Source organism: Salmo salar, chromosome 09 (assembly GCF_965601325.2).
Source record: "Salmo salar chromosome 09, fSalSal1, whole genome shotgun sequence".
In the NCBI taxonomy this organism is placed as follows: domain Eukaryota; kingdom Metazoa; phylum Chordata; class Actinopteri; order Salmoniformes; family Salmonidae; genus Salmo; species Salmo salar.
This window is the reverse complement of record NC_138299.1, coordinates 112,767,090-112,783,169: the sequence shown is the minus strand read 5'-3', so window position 1 is coordinate 112,783,169 and position 16,080 is coordinate 112,767,090.

The following is a 16,080-nucleotide window of genomic DNA, read 5'->3' as shown; positions in this document are numbered from 1 at the left end:
TGTCTAAACTGACATTTTCGACCTCTCCCTGACAGAGTCTGTAATGTCTACTTGTTTCAAGCAGATGTCACGACGTGGCCCTCTTTGGGTACAGCGAGCACCATCCCCCTCGCTCTGCACCATCCCCCTCTCTCTCTCTCACACCTCTCTCTCTTCCCCCTACACCCAGGCTCTGTTAGGCAGGTCATAAATTCCTAGAGGAGTTTCTCTCCTCATGGCCAGGTAGTGTAGAGAGAGAAGGTTTCACAGAACTTGAGAACTGAACAATGTCCATGTTTTGGAGTATGTGTACACGGTCGGGGGAGAATCCAGCTACAAACTGGTCCGTTTTGTACAATTTTGTGAAACTCATGAGAGACAATACAGCCACATTACCATAACTCTGTTTATACAAGAGTCTCCGTTGTGAAGCTTGCATCTAATTGTTATATAAAATGAATGAGTAAAGATAAAACTATTTGTGAAATTATGTAATGTGATTTTAAACTGTTTAATGAAAGAGAATCCAATTCCCTTTAAAGTTTAACTAAATCATTGTCCCACCCCATGAGCACAGACATTGGTCTGGCATCATGGGACAGCCCCTTTCTACTGTTACGAATATAACCCCCACCTGGAGGAATTCCCTTCGGACCAGCTTACCTTGATTACCACGAGAGGGCTAAGGTTTGAGTAGAGACCAGTACCTCATCACAGAGGGAGCTAAGGTTTGAGTAGATTGCTGAATCTTTTAACCATACCACGTGGTTAAACAAAGACTATCGATCCGACAGAATAAGAGCAAATCTTTGATAGTAATTACTAGTCTGCAGCTAGGAATTCAATACCATCGAATGCGAAGGCCGACAACCGCCAAAACATCTATTCTATAACAACATTTCTGAATGTTACTCTGAAGTAGCCATTTTAACCAAAGACTCCAGGGACACAGAGAGAGCGGCGGATGAACTTCCAACAGAGATCACGACGACACACTGAGCGTAAATATATATATTGATTGCAATTATTCCCAAATGAGTGAGCGTTCATGTGCAAAGGTTTAGCATTTCAATGGTTATAATTCTCAACTTTGTAGTGTCTTTTATCTTTCACGCCCTTCTCAGTCTCTTTGTCTACCAAGCCGCCATGCCGGTTTAGACCACTAGGGCACATCCCCTATCATTTCCTTGTAACCATATCTACTTTGTTTGTATGTGCATTTCTGTGATTATTTAGATAGTTAATAAATAAATGATTGAGACAATTGATGTATGGATGATTCATAGTGAAGCCTGGGTTCGTGCAGATATCCAACAATTTACGATGTTTGGAATGAGACTAACGTAAGGTAAAGAATAACTCATTAATTTGAAGACTAATTGATCAGATATTAAAATATCTGAAAAGTTGTATTTGGAAAATTATAACTTTGTAATCTGAATATTTCCCTTGGTGCCCCGACTTCCTAGTTAATTACATTTACATGATTAGAATAATCACGTAATAATAATTACAGAGAATTGATTTGAGAAAAATAAGTCTTCAGTTTAATGATGCCAAAGACACGACACAGACCACCATAGTTCCTGTGCCCAAGGAAGCGAACGTAACCTGCCTAAATGATTACCCGTCCCGTAGCACTCACGTCAGTAGCACTCACGTCAGTAGCACTCACGTCCGTAGCACTCACGTCAGTAGCACTCACATCAGTAGCACTCAAGTCAGTAGCCATGAAGTGTTTTGAAAGGCTGGTCTCACATCAACAGCATCATATCGGATACCCTAACCCACTCCAGCGGAGTCAAAGGACCACAGCAAGAGGAGCAAGACAATCAACGATGGTCGCATGTCACGAGCCGTGGAAACCGAAGACAGCGACAACTCTCAAAGCAGTCTACACTCCCAACGAGAGGCCCGGAGAAGAGACAAACAACGAATAGTTTTGCAGTCCTGGAGCTTAATCTTCCTGCATCTTCGTCGCTGGGGGTGCTGTGTCTGCGGCCGCAGTGCCTACAACTACGAAGTCAACGTCAACAACCTTCCGTCCCTGCTCTGGATCGAGCGGGGCTTCTCCATCTGTCTGAGGTCTGCCACAGGCACTGGGAGCAACGGGCTCAAGTTTTCCTGCCTCTCACTCGTCCATAAAGGGTTCTCCGAATCCTGGGCGGATTTCCTCGTCCTTCTTGCCAGCCGTGATTCTGGGCAGCTCCATGGTAAGAAATGTGATCGTTCCTGGTGCAAAAACAATGTCCTTTCATGGAGCTCAAGTAAATAACATTACTAAGCTGCTCCCGAATGTACTATGCCAGGGTTTTAATGACATTATGAAGGGCAGTTCTGAAAAGTTATAACTGGATTTTAAAGAGTTAATTGACTCTGCTAAACACTAACAAAAGACCCATCATATATGGCCCTGTGCCCTCTCTGAATCGTGGCTTTGAATGCTTTAGCAGGGTTCTTTCTCTTCACAACTGGCTACGTGATTATTGTAGATCAATGGGTGTAACTTTTGTTGACATTTTTTATACTTTTTGGAAACAAAACATGTTTTATAAGGAGGATGGGATCCACCCAAGTCATGTGTGCTCCTGGATCCTTTCACAGCAATATAAGGCTGCGTTGAGACAATGACTTATCAATGACCCAAGTCCAGCTTGTCACGTTCTGACCAGTAAAGGGGTCATTGTTATTGTAGTTTGGTCAGGACGTGGCAGGGGGGTATTTGTTTTATGTGGTTCGGGGTGTGTGTTTATGTAGAGGGGTGTTTGGTTTGAGTATTCCGGGGTTTTTGGGTTATGTTCTATGTGTCGTATTCTAGGTTCTATTTATGTTGTGTATTTATTTGTGTTGGCCTGGTATGGCTCTCAATCAGGAACAGCTGTACACTGTTGTTGCTGATTGAGAGTCATACTTAGGTAGCCTGTTTTCACCTGTTCCTTTGTGGGAAGTTGTATTCGTGCACTGCTATGTTTAGCCTGCAGAACTGTTAGCTGTCGTTCGTTTTTTCGTTTTGTTGTTTTTGTGTGGTGTTCGTAATAAAATAAACATGAGCATTCACGTACCCGCTGCATTTTGTTCCACCTCCTACGACGACCGTTACACAGCTCAGCTAATCCCTACCATTGTGACGCAGAGTTGTCATAACGCTTCAGCAATTGTACACTATACCAGGGGCGTCAGTAGACACAAGGATTGGCCCCTTTTTTTCAATTTTCACCTAAAATGACATACCCAAATCTAACTGAGTTCCCTGAATTCCTATCGGATCTTGTAGTCATAGCAGATAATATTCTAATTTTTGGTGACTTTAACATTCACATGGAAAAGTCCACAGACCCACTCCAAAAGGCTTTCGGAGCCATCATCGACTCAGTGGGTTTTGTCCAACATGTCTCTGGACCTACTCACTGCCACAGTCATACTCTGGACCTAGTTTTGTCCCATGGAATAAATGTTGTGGATCTTAATGTTTTTCCTCATAATCCTGGACTATCGGACCACCATTTTATTACGTTTGCAATCGCAGCAAATAATCTGCTCAGACCCCAACCAAGGAGCATTAAAAGTCGTGCTATAAATTCTCAGACAACCCAAAGATTCCTTGACGCCCTTCCAGACTCCCTCTGCCTACCCAAGGACGTCAGAGGACAAAAATCAGTTAACCACCTAACCGAGGAACTCAATTTAACCTTGCGCAATACCCTAGATGCAGTTGCACCCCTAAAAACTAAAAACATCTGTCATAAGAAACTAGCCCCCTGGTATACAGAAAATACACGAGCTCTGAAGCAAGCTTCCAGAAAATTGGAACGGAAATGGCGCCACACCAAACTGGAAGTCTTCCGACTAGCTTGGAAAGACAGTACCGTGCAGTATCGAAGAGCCATCCTATTTTTCCAACTTAATTGAGGAAAATAAGAACAATCCGAAATTTATTTTTGATACTGTCGCAAAGCTAACTAAAAAGCAGCCTTCGCAAATGGAGGATGGCTTTCACTTCAGCAGTAATACATTTATGAACTTCTTTGAGGAAAAGATCATGATCATTAGAAAGCAAATTACAGACTCCTCTTTAAATCTGGGTATTCCTCCAAAGCTCAATTGTCCTGAGTCTACACAACTCTGCCAGGACCTAGGATCAAGGGAGATACTAAAGTGTTTTAGTACTATATCTCTTGACACAATGATGAAAATAATCATGGCCTCCAAACCCTCAAGCTGCATACTGGACCCTATTCCAACTAAACTACTGAAAGAGCTGCTTCCTGTGCTTGGCCCTCCTATGTTGAACATAATAAACGGCTCTCTATCCACCGGATGTGTACCAAGCTCACTAAAAGTGGCAGTAATAAAGCCTCTCTTGAAAAAGCCGAATCTTGACCCAGAAATTATAAAAAACTATTGGCCTATATCGAATCTTCCATTCCTCTCAAATTTTTTTAGAAAAAGCTGTTGCACAGCAACTCACTGCCTTCCTGAAGACAAACAATGTATACGAAACGCTTCAGTCTGGTTTTAGACCCCATCATAGCACTGAGACTGCACTTGTGAAGGTGGTAAATGACCTTTTAATGACGTCAGACCGAGGCTCTGCATCTGTCCTCGTGCTCCTAGATCTTAGTGCCGCTTTTGATACCATCGATCACCAGATTCTTTTGGAGAGATTGGAAACCCAAATTGGTCTACATTTTTACATTTTTTAGTCATTTAGCAGACACTCTTATCCAGAGCGACTTACAGTAGTGAATGCATACATTTCATACATTTCTTTTTCTGTGCTGGCCCCCCGTGGGAATCGAACCCACAACCCTGGCGTTGCAAACACCATGCTCTACCAACTGAGCTACAGGGAAGGCACATGGACAAGTTCTGGCCTGGTTTAGATCTTATCTGTCGGAAAGATATCAGTTTGTCTCTGTGAATGGTTTGTCCTCTGACAAATCAATTGTAAATTTTGGTGTTCCTCAAGGTTCCGTTTTAGGACCACTATTGTTTTCACTATATATTTTACCTCTTGGGGATGTCTTTCGAAAACATAATGTTACATTTCACTGCTATGCGGACGACACACAGCTGTACATTTCAATGAAACATGGTGAAGCCCCAACATTTCCCTCGCTAGAAGCCTGTGTTTCAGACATAAAGAAGTGGATGGCTGCAAACTTTCTACTTTTAAACTCGGACAAAACAGAGATGCTTGTTCTAGGTCCCAAGAAACAAAGAGATCTTCTGTTGAATCTGACAATTAATCTGGATGGTTGTACAGTCGTCTCAATAAAACTGTGAAGGACCTCGGCGTTACTCTGGACCCTGATCTCTCTTTTGAAGAACACATCAAGACTGTTTCAAGGACAGCTTTTTTCCATCTACGTAACATTGCAAAAATCAGAAACTTTCTGTCCAAAAATGACGCAGAAAAATTAATCCATGCTTTTGTTACTTCTAGGCTGGACTACTGCAATGCTCTACTTTCCGGCTACCCGGATAAAGCACTAAACAACTAAACAAACTTCAGTTAGTGCTAAATACGGCTGCTAGAATCCTGACTAGAACCAAAAAAATGTATCATATTACTCCAGTGCTAGCCTCCCTACACTGGCTTCCTGTTAAGGCAAGGGCTGATTTCAAGGTTTTACTGCTAACCTACAAAGCATTACATGGGCTTGCTCCTACCTATCTTTCTGATTTGGTCCTGCCGTACATACCTACACGTACGCTACGGTCACAAGACGCAGGCCTCCTAATTGTCCCTAGAATTTCTAAGCAAACGGCTGGAGGTAGGGCTTTCTCCTATAGAGCTCCATTTTTATGGAATGGTCTGCCTACCAATGTGAGAGACGCAGACTCAGTCTCAACCTTTAAGTCTTTACTGAAGACTTATCTCTTCAGTAGGTCCTATGATTAAGTATAGTCTGGCCCAGGAGTGTGAAGGTGAACGGAAAGGCTGGAGCAACGAACCGCCCTTGCTGTCTCTGCCTTGCCGGTTCCCCTCTTTCCACTGGGATTCTCTGCCTCTAACCCTTTTACAGGGGCTGAGTCACTGGCTTACTGGTGTTCTTCCATGCCGTCCATGGGAGGGGTGCGTCACTTGAGTGGGTTGAGTCACTGACGTGGTCTTCCTGTCTGGGTTGGCGCCCCCCCCTTGGGTTGTGCCATGGCGGAGATCGTTGTGGGCTATACTCGGCCTTGTCTTAGGACGGTAAGTTGGTGGTTGGAGACATCCCTCTAGTGGTGTGGGGGCTGTGCTTTGGCAAAGTGGGTGGGGTTATATCCTGCCTGTTTGGCCCTGTCCGGGGGTATCATCGGATGGGGCCAGAGTGTCTTCTGATCCCTCCTGTCTCAGCCTCCAGTATTTATGCTGCAGTAGTTTATGTGTCGGGGGGCTAGGGTCAGTCTGTTACATCTGGAGTATTTCTCTTGTCTTATCCGGTGTCCTGTGTGAATTTAAATATGCTCTCTCTAATTCTCTCTTTCTCTCTTTCTGTCTTTCTCTCGGAGGACCTGAGCCCTAGGACCATGCCTCAGGACTACCTGGTATGATGACTCCTTGCTGTCCCCAGTCCACCTGGCCGTGCTGCTGCTCCAGTTTCAACTGTTCTGCCTGCGGCTATGGAACCCTGACCTGTTCACCGGACGTGCTTGTTGCACCCTCGAGAACTACTATGATTATTATTATTTGACCATGCTGGTCATTTATGAACATTTTAACATCTTGACCATGTTCTGTTATAATATCCACCCTGCACAGCCAGAAGAGGACTGGCCACCCCTCATAGCCTGGTTCCTCTCTAGGTTTCTTCCTAGGTTTTTGGCCTTTCTAGGGAGTTTTTCCTAGGGAGTTTTTCCTAGCCACCGTGCTTCTTTCACATGCATTGCTTGCTGTTTGGGGTTTTAGGCTGGGTTTCTGTACAGCACTTTGAGATATCAGCTGATGTACGAAGGGCTATATATTTGATTTGAACTGCCTGTAGCTCAGGCCCTGAAGCAACGATATGCATATTCTTGGTACCATTTGAAAGGAAACACTTTGAAGTTTATGGAAATGGAATGTTGTATAATATAACACAATAGATCTGGTAAAAGATAATACGAAGAAAAAAACAACCGTTCTTTTGTATTTTTTTTGTTCCATCTTTGAAATGCAAGAGAAAGGCCATAATGTATTATTCCAGCCCAGGTGCAATTTAGATTTTGGCCACTAGATGGCATCAGTGTATGTGCAAAGTTTTAGACTGATCAATAAACCATTGCATGTCTGTTCAAGATTTTGTATCAAGACTGCCCAAATGTGCCTAATTTGTTTATTAATAACTTTCATGTTCAAAATTGTGCACTCTCTTCAAACAATAGCATGGTATTCTTTCACTGTAATAGCTACTGTAAATTGGACAGTGCAGTTAGATTAACAAGAATTTAAGCTTTCTGACTATATCAGATATGTCTATGTCCTGGGAAATTTTCTTGTTACTTACAATCTCATGCTAATCGCATTAGCCTTCGTTAGCTCAACCATCCCGTGGAAGGGACACACCGATCCCGAATGCCCCTTTAACTGCCCAGAATGCCTCTACTGATCCAACAGCTATTGTATGCAGTAATCATGTGCCTATGAACCAATTATACTGTCAGCACTGAGCCGTTGTGCTCTAGGAGGAAATCCACTGAGCAGCTCATCCTCCACTAACATAAATAACATGAGCACATCTACTGCTGCTAAGCTTCCCAGTAAAGCAACGAAAACAAGTAATCATCCCAGAAGAAAAGTGCTCAAAATAGCCAACGTTAAAACCTCTTACATCTAGACGTTACGCTAGCGGAACACCACTCCAATATCCAATGATAGGGCGTGGCGCGAAATACAAACTCCTCAAAAATCAGAAAACTTCAAGCAAAATATTAGATTATGTCAGCAGAGTACCCAGCCAGAAATAATCAGACACCCATTTTTCAAGCTAGCATATAATGTCACAAAAACCAAAACCACAGCTAAATGCAGCACTAACCTTTGATGATCTTCATCAGATGACACTCCTAGGACATTATGTTATACAATACATGCATGTTTTGTTCAATCAAGTACATATTTATATCAAAAAACAGCTTTTTACATTAGCATGTGACGTTCAGAACTAGCATTCCCACCGAACACTTCCGGTGAATTTACTAAATTACTCACGATAAACGTTCACAAAAAGCATAACAATTATTTTAAGAATTATAGATACAGAACTCCTTTATGCAATCGCGGTGTCCGATTTTAAAATAGCTTTTCGGTGAAAGCACATTTTGCAATATTCTGAGTAGATAGCTTGCCATCACGGGCTAGCTAATTTGACACCCACCAAGTTTGGTACTCACGAAACTCAGATTTACTATAAGAAAAATTGGATTACCTTTGCTGTTCTTCGTCAGAATGCACTCCCAGGACTTCTACTTCAACAACAAATGTTGGTTTGGTTCCAAATAATCCATAGTTATATCCAAATAGCGGCGTTTTGTTCGTGCGTTCAAGACACTATCCGAAGGGTAACGAAGGGTGACGCGCGGACGCGTATCGTGACAAAAAAATTAAAAATATTCCATTACCGTACTTCGAAGCATGTCAAACGCTGTTTAAAATCAATTTTTATGCGATTTTTCTCGTAAAATAGTGATAATATTCCGACCGGGAGTCGTTGTTTTCGTTCAAAGACTGAAAAAGTAAAATGGACTCTTCACGTTCACACGCGCGCACACCCGTCTCATTGTTCTCAGATCGACCACTTACCAAATGCGCTACTGTTTTTCAGCCAGTAACTGCAGAGTCATCATTCAACATTCTGGCGCCTTCTGAGAGCCTATGGGAGCCTTAGAAAGTGTCACGTTACAGCAGAGATCCTCTGTTTTGGATAGAGATGACAAAGAAGGCCAAGAAATGGTCAGACAGGGTACTTCCTGTACAGAATCTTCTCAGGTTTTGGCCTGCCATTTGAGTTCTGTTATACTCACAGACACCATTCAAACAGTTTTAAAAACTGGAGTGTTTTCTATCCAAAGCTACTAATTTTATGCATATTCTAGTTTCTGGGCAGGAGTAATAACCAGATTAAATCGGGTACGTTTTTTATCCGGCCGTGAAAATACTGCCCCCTATCCATAACAAGTTAACATATGTAGCTTAAGAAACAAGGTTCATGAAATCAGTCATTTGCTAGTAACAGATGACATTCATATTCTGACTATCTCTGAAACTCACTTAGATAATACATTTGATACAGTGGTAGCAATACAAGGTTATAAGATTTATAGAAAAGATAGAAATGCCAATGGTGGAGGTGTTGCTGTTTATATTCAGAACCACATTCCTGTAAAGATTAAAGATGATCTCATGTCAAATACTGTTGAAGTAATATGGCTACAGGTTCATCTGCCTCACCTAAAGCCCATTCTGGTGGGAAGCTGCTATAGACCACCAAGTGCTAACAGTCAGTATCTGGATAACATGTGAAATGCTTGATAATGTATGTGATATCAACAGAGAGGTATATTTTCTGGGTTCTTTAAATGTTGACTGGCTTTCATCAAGCTGCCCACTCAATAAAAAGCTTCAAAATGTAACCAGTGCCTGCTACCTGGTTCAGGTTATCAATCAACCTACCAGGGTAGTTACAAACAGCACAGGAATTAAATCATCAACATGTATTGATCACATCTTTACTAATGCTGCAGAAATTTGCTTTAATGCAGTATCCAGATCCATAGGATGTAGTGATCACAATATAATAGCCATATCTAGGAAAACCAAAGTTCCAAAGGCTGGGCCTAATATAGTGTATAAGAGGCGTCGTGTCTTTGGCATAATTAAAAGTGAAGACTTATTTTATCAAATCAATTCTCTGTAATTATTATTACGTGATTAAACTAATAATGTAAATGTAATTAACTAGGAAGTCAAGGCACCACGGAAAATCTTCAGATTACAAAGTTATAATTTTCCGAATATAATATTTTAATATCTGATAAATTAGTATTCTAATTAATGAATTATTCTTTACCTCACGTCAGTCTCATTCCAAACGTCGTAAATTGTTGGTTATCTGCATGAACCCAGCCTTTACTATGAATCATCCTTACACCAATTGGCTTAATCATTTATTTACTAACTAACTAAATAATCACAGAAATGCATAAACAAACGAACAGTAGATATGTTACTAACAAATGATAGGGAAGATTCCCTAGTGTGTTATGCCGATATGACGGACTGGTGGACAAAGGGAAGTGGTTGTGGACTGAGAAAGAGCGGGAAAGACAAAAGGGATCACTACACACAGTTCATAATTATATTAATTCAAATGCGCTCCCTAATTCAGCAATAATTGCAATCAATATATATTTACGCCCATGTGTTGTCGTGATCTCTGTTGGAATCGTCGGTCCGTCTGCTGGAGAGTTCATCCGAGTCTCTCTCTCTCTCTCTGTTTCCCTGAAGATCGTGGTTAGAATGGATAATTCAGAGTACCAATCAGAAATGTTCTCATAGAATAGATGTTTCAGCGGTTGTCGGTATTCTCGTCTCAGATTTACATAATTTCTAGCTGCAGACTAGTAATTAGTATCTAAGATTTGCTCTTATTCTGTCGGGATTGATAGTCTCAGAGTTTAACCATTTCCAGTCGTGAAGCCAATGCCCCACGTGGTATGGTTAGGAATTCAATAACTATTCGCAATCACAGCTCCCACTGTGGGTTTGCCTAGTCTTGGTACTCAAGCCAGTGCCACCTCAGTTTACACCGAGGCACGCGTGGTCTGAAGAGGATTTCCTCAGGAGTGATTTTTATTCGTAACAGTAGAAAAGGCGGTTCTATGATGCCTGATCATGTCTGTGCTCAGGGGGCCGGGCCAATTACTTAAATAAACTTTAAAGGGAATACAATTCTCTCACATTAAAGGTTTAACATCACATTACATCATTTAACAAATAGTTTAATCTTTACTAATTCATTTTATACAAGAATTAGATGCAATCCCCATAATTGATAAATGTACACATTCAGAGATATAGTTGTTTGCTTCCTGTTCTCTCTGAGGTCACCAAATGAAACACACTCGTCATACCCATCCCTTAAGTGTCCACGGACCATTCCCACCTCACAAGTGGGCATTTTGTTTCATTTTTTCAATTTTGGGGATTTAGGAGTTCGGACATGTGAAATCCTTTGTTCACTGTGAAACTCTCTCTCCATACTACATGGCCAAGGGGGGAGAGAGTCTCCGCCAGGAATTTACGACCTGAGATAACAGAACCTCGGTGTAGGAGAGAGTGAGAGAGGGAAGCCACGATCTATACCCAGAAAGGGCCACATCATGACAGAGGTCATACAATACGTTTTGTGGTGATTCCTATGTTGATGATGTAAATAATATCTGTTGGTCCGTGGTGTGTAATAAGGAGAAAACAAACACTGCACTTGTCACATTTATGAAATTGCTGAAAATTACTGTAAAAACGGTTAAATCCCCGTGGATTGATAAGGAATTGAAAAATTTTATGGTTGAGAGGGATGAGGCAAAAGGAATGGCAAATAAGTCTGGCTGCACAATCGATTGGCAAACTTATTGCAAATTGAGACATCATGTGTCTAAACTAAATAAAAGAAGAAACTACACTATGAAACCAAGATAAATTACATAAAGAATGATAGTAAAAAGCTTTGGAGCACCTTAACTGAAATTATGGGATAAAAAGCAAACTCAGCTCCATCATTCATTGAAACAGGTGGCTCATTCATCACAAAACCAACTGATATTGCCAACTACTTTAATAATTTTTTCATTGGCAAGATTAGCAAATTTAGGCATAACATGCCAGCAACAAATGCTGACACTACACATCCAAGTATATCTGACCAAATTATGAAAGACAAGCATTGTAATTTTAAGTTCTGTACAGTTAGTGTGGAATTATTGTTGTCTATCAACAATGACAAACCACCGGAGTCTGACAACTTGGATGGAAAATTACTGAGGATAATAGCGGACGATATTGTCACTCCTATTTGCCACATCTTCAATTTAAGCCTACTAGAGACTGTGTGCCCTCTGGCTTGGAGGGAAGCAAAAGTAATTCTGCTACCTAAGAATAGTAACGCCCCCTATACTGGCTCAAATAGCCAACTGATCAGCCTGCTACCAACCCTTAGTCAAAAATTGTTTGACCAGATACAATGCTATTTTACAGTAAACAAATTGACAGACTTTCAGCATGCTTATAGAGAAGGACATTCAACAAGCACAGCACTTACACAAATGACTGATGATTGGTTGAGAGAAATTGATGATAAAAATATTGTGGGGACTGCTTTGTTAGACTTCAGTGCGGCTTTTGACATTATCGATCATAGTCTGCTGCTGGCACAATGTATGTGTTATGGCTTTACACCCCCTGCTATAATGTGGATAAAGAGTTACCTGTCTAACAGAAGACAGAGGGTGTTCTTTAATGGAAGCCTCTCAAACATAATCCAGGTAGAATCAGGAAATCCCCAGGGTAGCTGTTTAGGCCCCTTGCTTTTTTCCATCTCTACTAATGACATACCACTGGCTTTGAGTAAGGCCAGTGTGTATCAGGAATCAAGGTAAGACCCAAATGCAGACTGTGTTGAAGTAACAATGTTTATTACAGCAACAGGGGCAGGCAAACGACAGGTCAAGTCAGGCAGGGGTCGATAATCCAGAGTAGAGGCAAAGGCACAGGACGCCAGGCAGGCTCAGGCAGAGTGGTCAGGCAGGCGGGCTCAGAGTCAGGATAGGTCAAAACCAAGAGAGCGAGAAAAAGAGAGACTGGGGAAAAGCAGGAGCAGTGACAAAACGCTGGTTGACTTGACAAACAAGACGAACTGGCTATGTACAAACAGAGAACACAGGTATAAGTACCCAGGGGATAATTGGGAAGATGGGCGATACCTGGAGGAGGGTGGAGACAAGCACAAAGACAGGTGAAACAGATCAGGGCCTGACAGTGTGTCTATGCATGCGAATGACTATACTGTACACGTTAGCTACTACAGCGACTGAAATGACTGAAACACTTAACCAAGAGCTGCAGTTAGTTTTGGAATTGGTAGCAAGGAATAAGTTAGTCCTAAATATTTCCTAAACTAAAAGCTTCGTTTTTGGGACAAATCATTCACCAAACCCTAAACCTCAACTACATCTCATAATGAATAATGTGGAAATTGAGCAAGTTGAGGTGACTAAACTGCTTGGAGTAACCCTGGATTTTAAACTGTGATGGTCAAAAGTAGCTAATATGGAGAGAAGTCTGTCCATAATAAAGCGCTGCTCTACCTTCTCAACAACAATATCAACAAGGCAGGTCCTACAGGTCCTGGTTGTGTCACATCTAGACTACTGTTCAGTAGTTTGGTCAGGTGCCACAAAGAGGGACTTGCGAAAATTGCAGTTGGCTCAGAACAGGGCAGCACGGCTGGACCTTAAAAGTACACATGATATGCGTGTCAATCTCTCCTGGCTCAAAGTGGAAGAGAGATTGACTTTATCATTACTTGTATTTGTAAGTGTTGACAAGCTGAATGTACCGAGCTGTCTGTTTGAACTACTGGCACACAGCTCGGACACCCATGCATACCCCACAAGACATGCCACCAGAGGTCTCTTCACAGTCCCCAAGTCCAGAACAGACTATGGACTGTACTACATAAAGCCATGACTACATGGAACTCTATTCCACATCAGGTAACTGATGCAAGCAGTAGAATCAGATGTAAAAAACAGATTAAAAAACACCTTATGGAACAGCGGGGACTGTGAAGCAATGCGAACACAGACACATGCATACACCACACACACACACACACCACACACACACACACACACACACACACACACACACACACACACACACACACACACACACACACACACACACACACACACACACACACACACCCCCCCTACGATAGCATACGCACTATACACACACGTACACATGGATTTAGTACTGTAGATATGTGGTAGTGGTGGAGTAGGGGCCTGAGGGCACACAGTCTGTGAATGTATTGTAATGTTTTTAAAATTGTATAAACTGCCTTAATTTTGCTGGACCCCAGGAAGAGTAGCTACTGCCTTGGCAGCAGCTAATGGGGATTCATAATAAATACAAATACTCCAATTTGCATACCGCTTCAAAAGATCCACAGATGACGCAATCTTAATTGCACTTCACACCTTCCTTTCCCACCTGGACATAAGGAACACCTATGTGAGAATGCTGTTCATTGACTATAGCTCAGTGTTCAACACCATAGTACCCATAAAGCTCATCACTAAGCTAAGGACCCTGGGACTAAACACCTCCCACTGCAACTGGATCCTGGACTAACTGACGGTCCGGAAGTCCAGGATCCAAGTGGTAAGGGTAGGCAACAGCACATCTGCCACGCTAATCCTCAACACTGGGGCCCCCTCAGGGGTGTGTGCTTAGTCCCCTCCTGTACTCCCTGTTCACCCATGACTGCGTGGCCAAACACGACTCCAACACCATCATTGAATTTCCTGACAACAACAGTGGTAGGCCTGATCACCGACAATGATGAGACAGCCTATAGGGAGGAGGTCAGAGACCTGGCATTGTGGTGCCAACCTCTCCCTCAATGTGAGCAAGACAAAGGAGCTGATCGTGGACTACAGGAAAAGGAAGGGTGAACAGGCCCCCATTAACATCGCTGTAGTGGCTGTAGTGGAGTGGTTTGAGAGTTTCAAGTTCCTTGTTGTCCACATCACCAACAAACTATCATGGTCCAAACACACCAAGACAGTCGTGAAGAGGGCACCTCTTCACAACCTAAAATGGATCAATTGAAAGTGTGGGTTCACAGCTCCGATCCATATGTGTTGATCATTACTGAGATGTGGTTAAGGAAGAGTGTTTTGAATACTGATTTTAACCTTTCTGGTTATAACCATTTTCGGGCAAGACAGATCTTCCAAAGGTGGGGGAGTGGAAATCTTTACCAAGGGTCACCTTCAGTGCTTGGGTGTCTCCACCAAGTCTGTCCCCAAACAATTTGATTTGCTGGTTTTAAGTTCTCAACTTTCAAATAGCTCTTTGTTGACTATTGCTGGGTGCTATCGTCCTCTATCAGCACCGGCCTGTACACAACCTGCCCTAAGTTCTCTCCTGGCCCCTTACACTAAGTCTGAATTTGTCCTGCTAGGTGATCAAACTGGGACATGCTTAAACAACCTGACTAAGTCCTAAAGCAATGGGACTCCCTAAATCTTTCTCAGATTATTACCAATCCCACAAGGTATGACTCGGATCATCATCACATAACTTAAAGAATTTCCACGTGGACGGAGATATTGGACATTTTATCAAAGTTTACTAGAGGACAACTTATTTTTAACTAAGACAAAAACATTTATAATTGTATTTTTCCAGTATAAAATAGGTTCAGCAAATCCCGTTAATGTTTGGGATACCTTTAAATGTACCTTCAGAGGTCATTCAATTCAATATTCATCAATAATTAAAAAGCAGTTTCTGGCTAAAGAGACAAGACTGACAAGGGAAATACATTAACTAATAGTATAGGTAGATAGCAATAAATACGATACTACAGAGATACAAAATAAGTTAGAGTAAAAACAAAAATAACTTTCAGTCTGGAAAAACCCCAGGGCTTGATGGCATACCGGTAGAGGTATATCAAGTATTTTTTGATATACTAAAAGCTCCATTGTTAGATTGTTTTAACTACTCCTATAGAAATGGTAGTCTGTCAGGTACTCAGCAGGAAGGTCTGATTTCACTATTATTAAAACAATACCCAGATGGCAAATATAAAGACCCAGTCTATCTAAAAAACTGGAGGCCCCTTACACTTCAATGTTGTGATGCAAAAATACAAGCGAAATGCATAGCACTCAGAATTAAAAGGGTTTTACCAGGTATTGTTCGTCCTGATCAGACTGGTTTTTACATGGACGATACATTGAAGATAATATACGACAACTACTAGAAATAATAGAACATCATGAAACATCTAAGAAGCCAGGCCTGGTGAAGTGGGTTATGAAAAGGCCGTTTATAAAGTA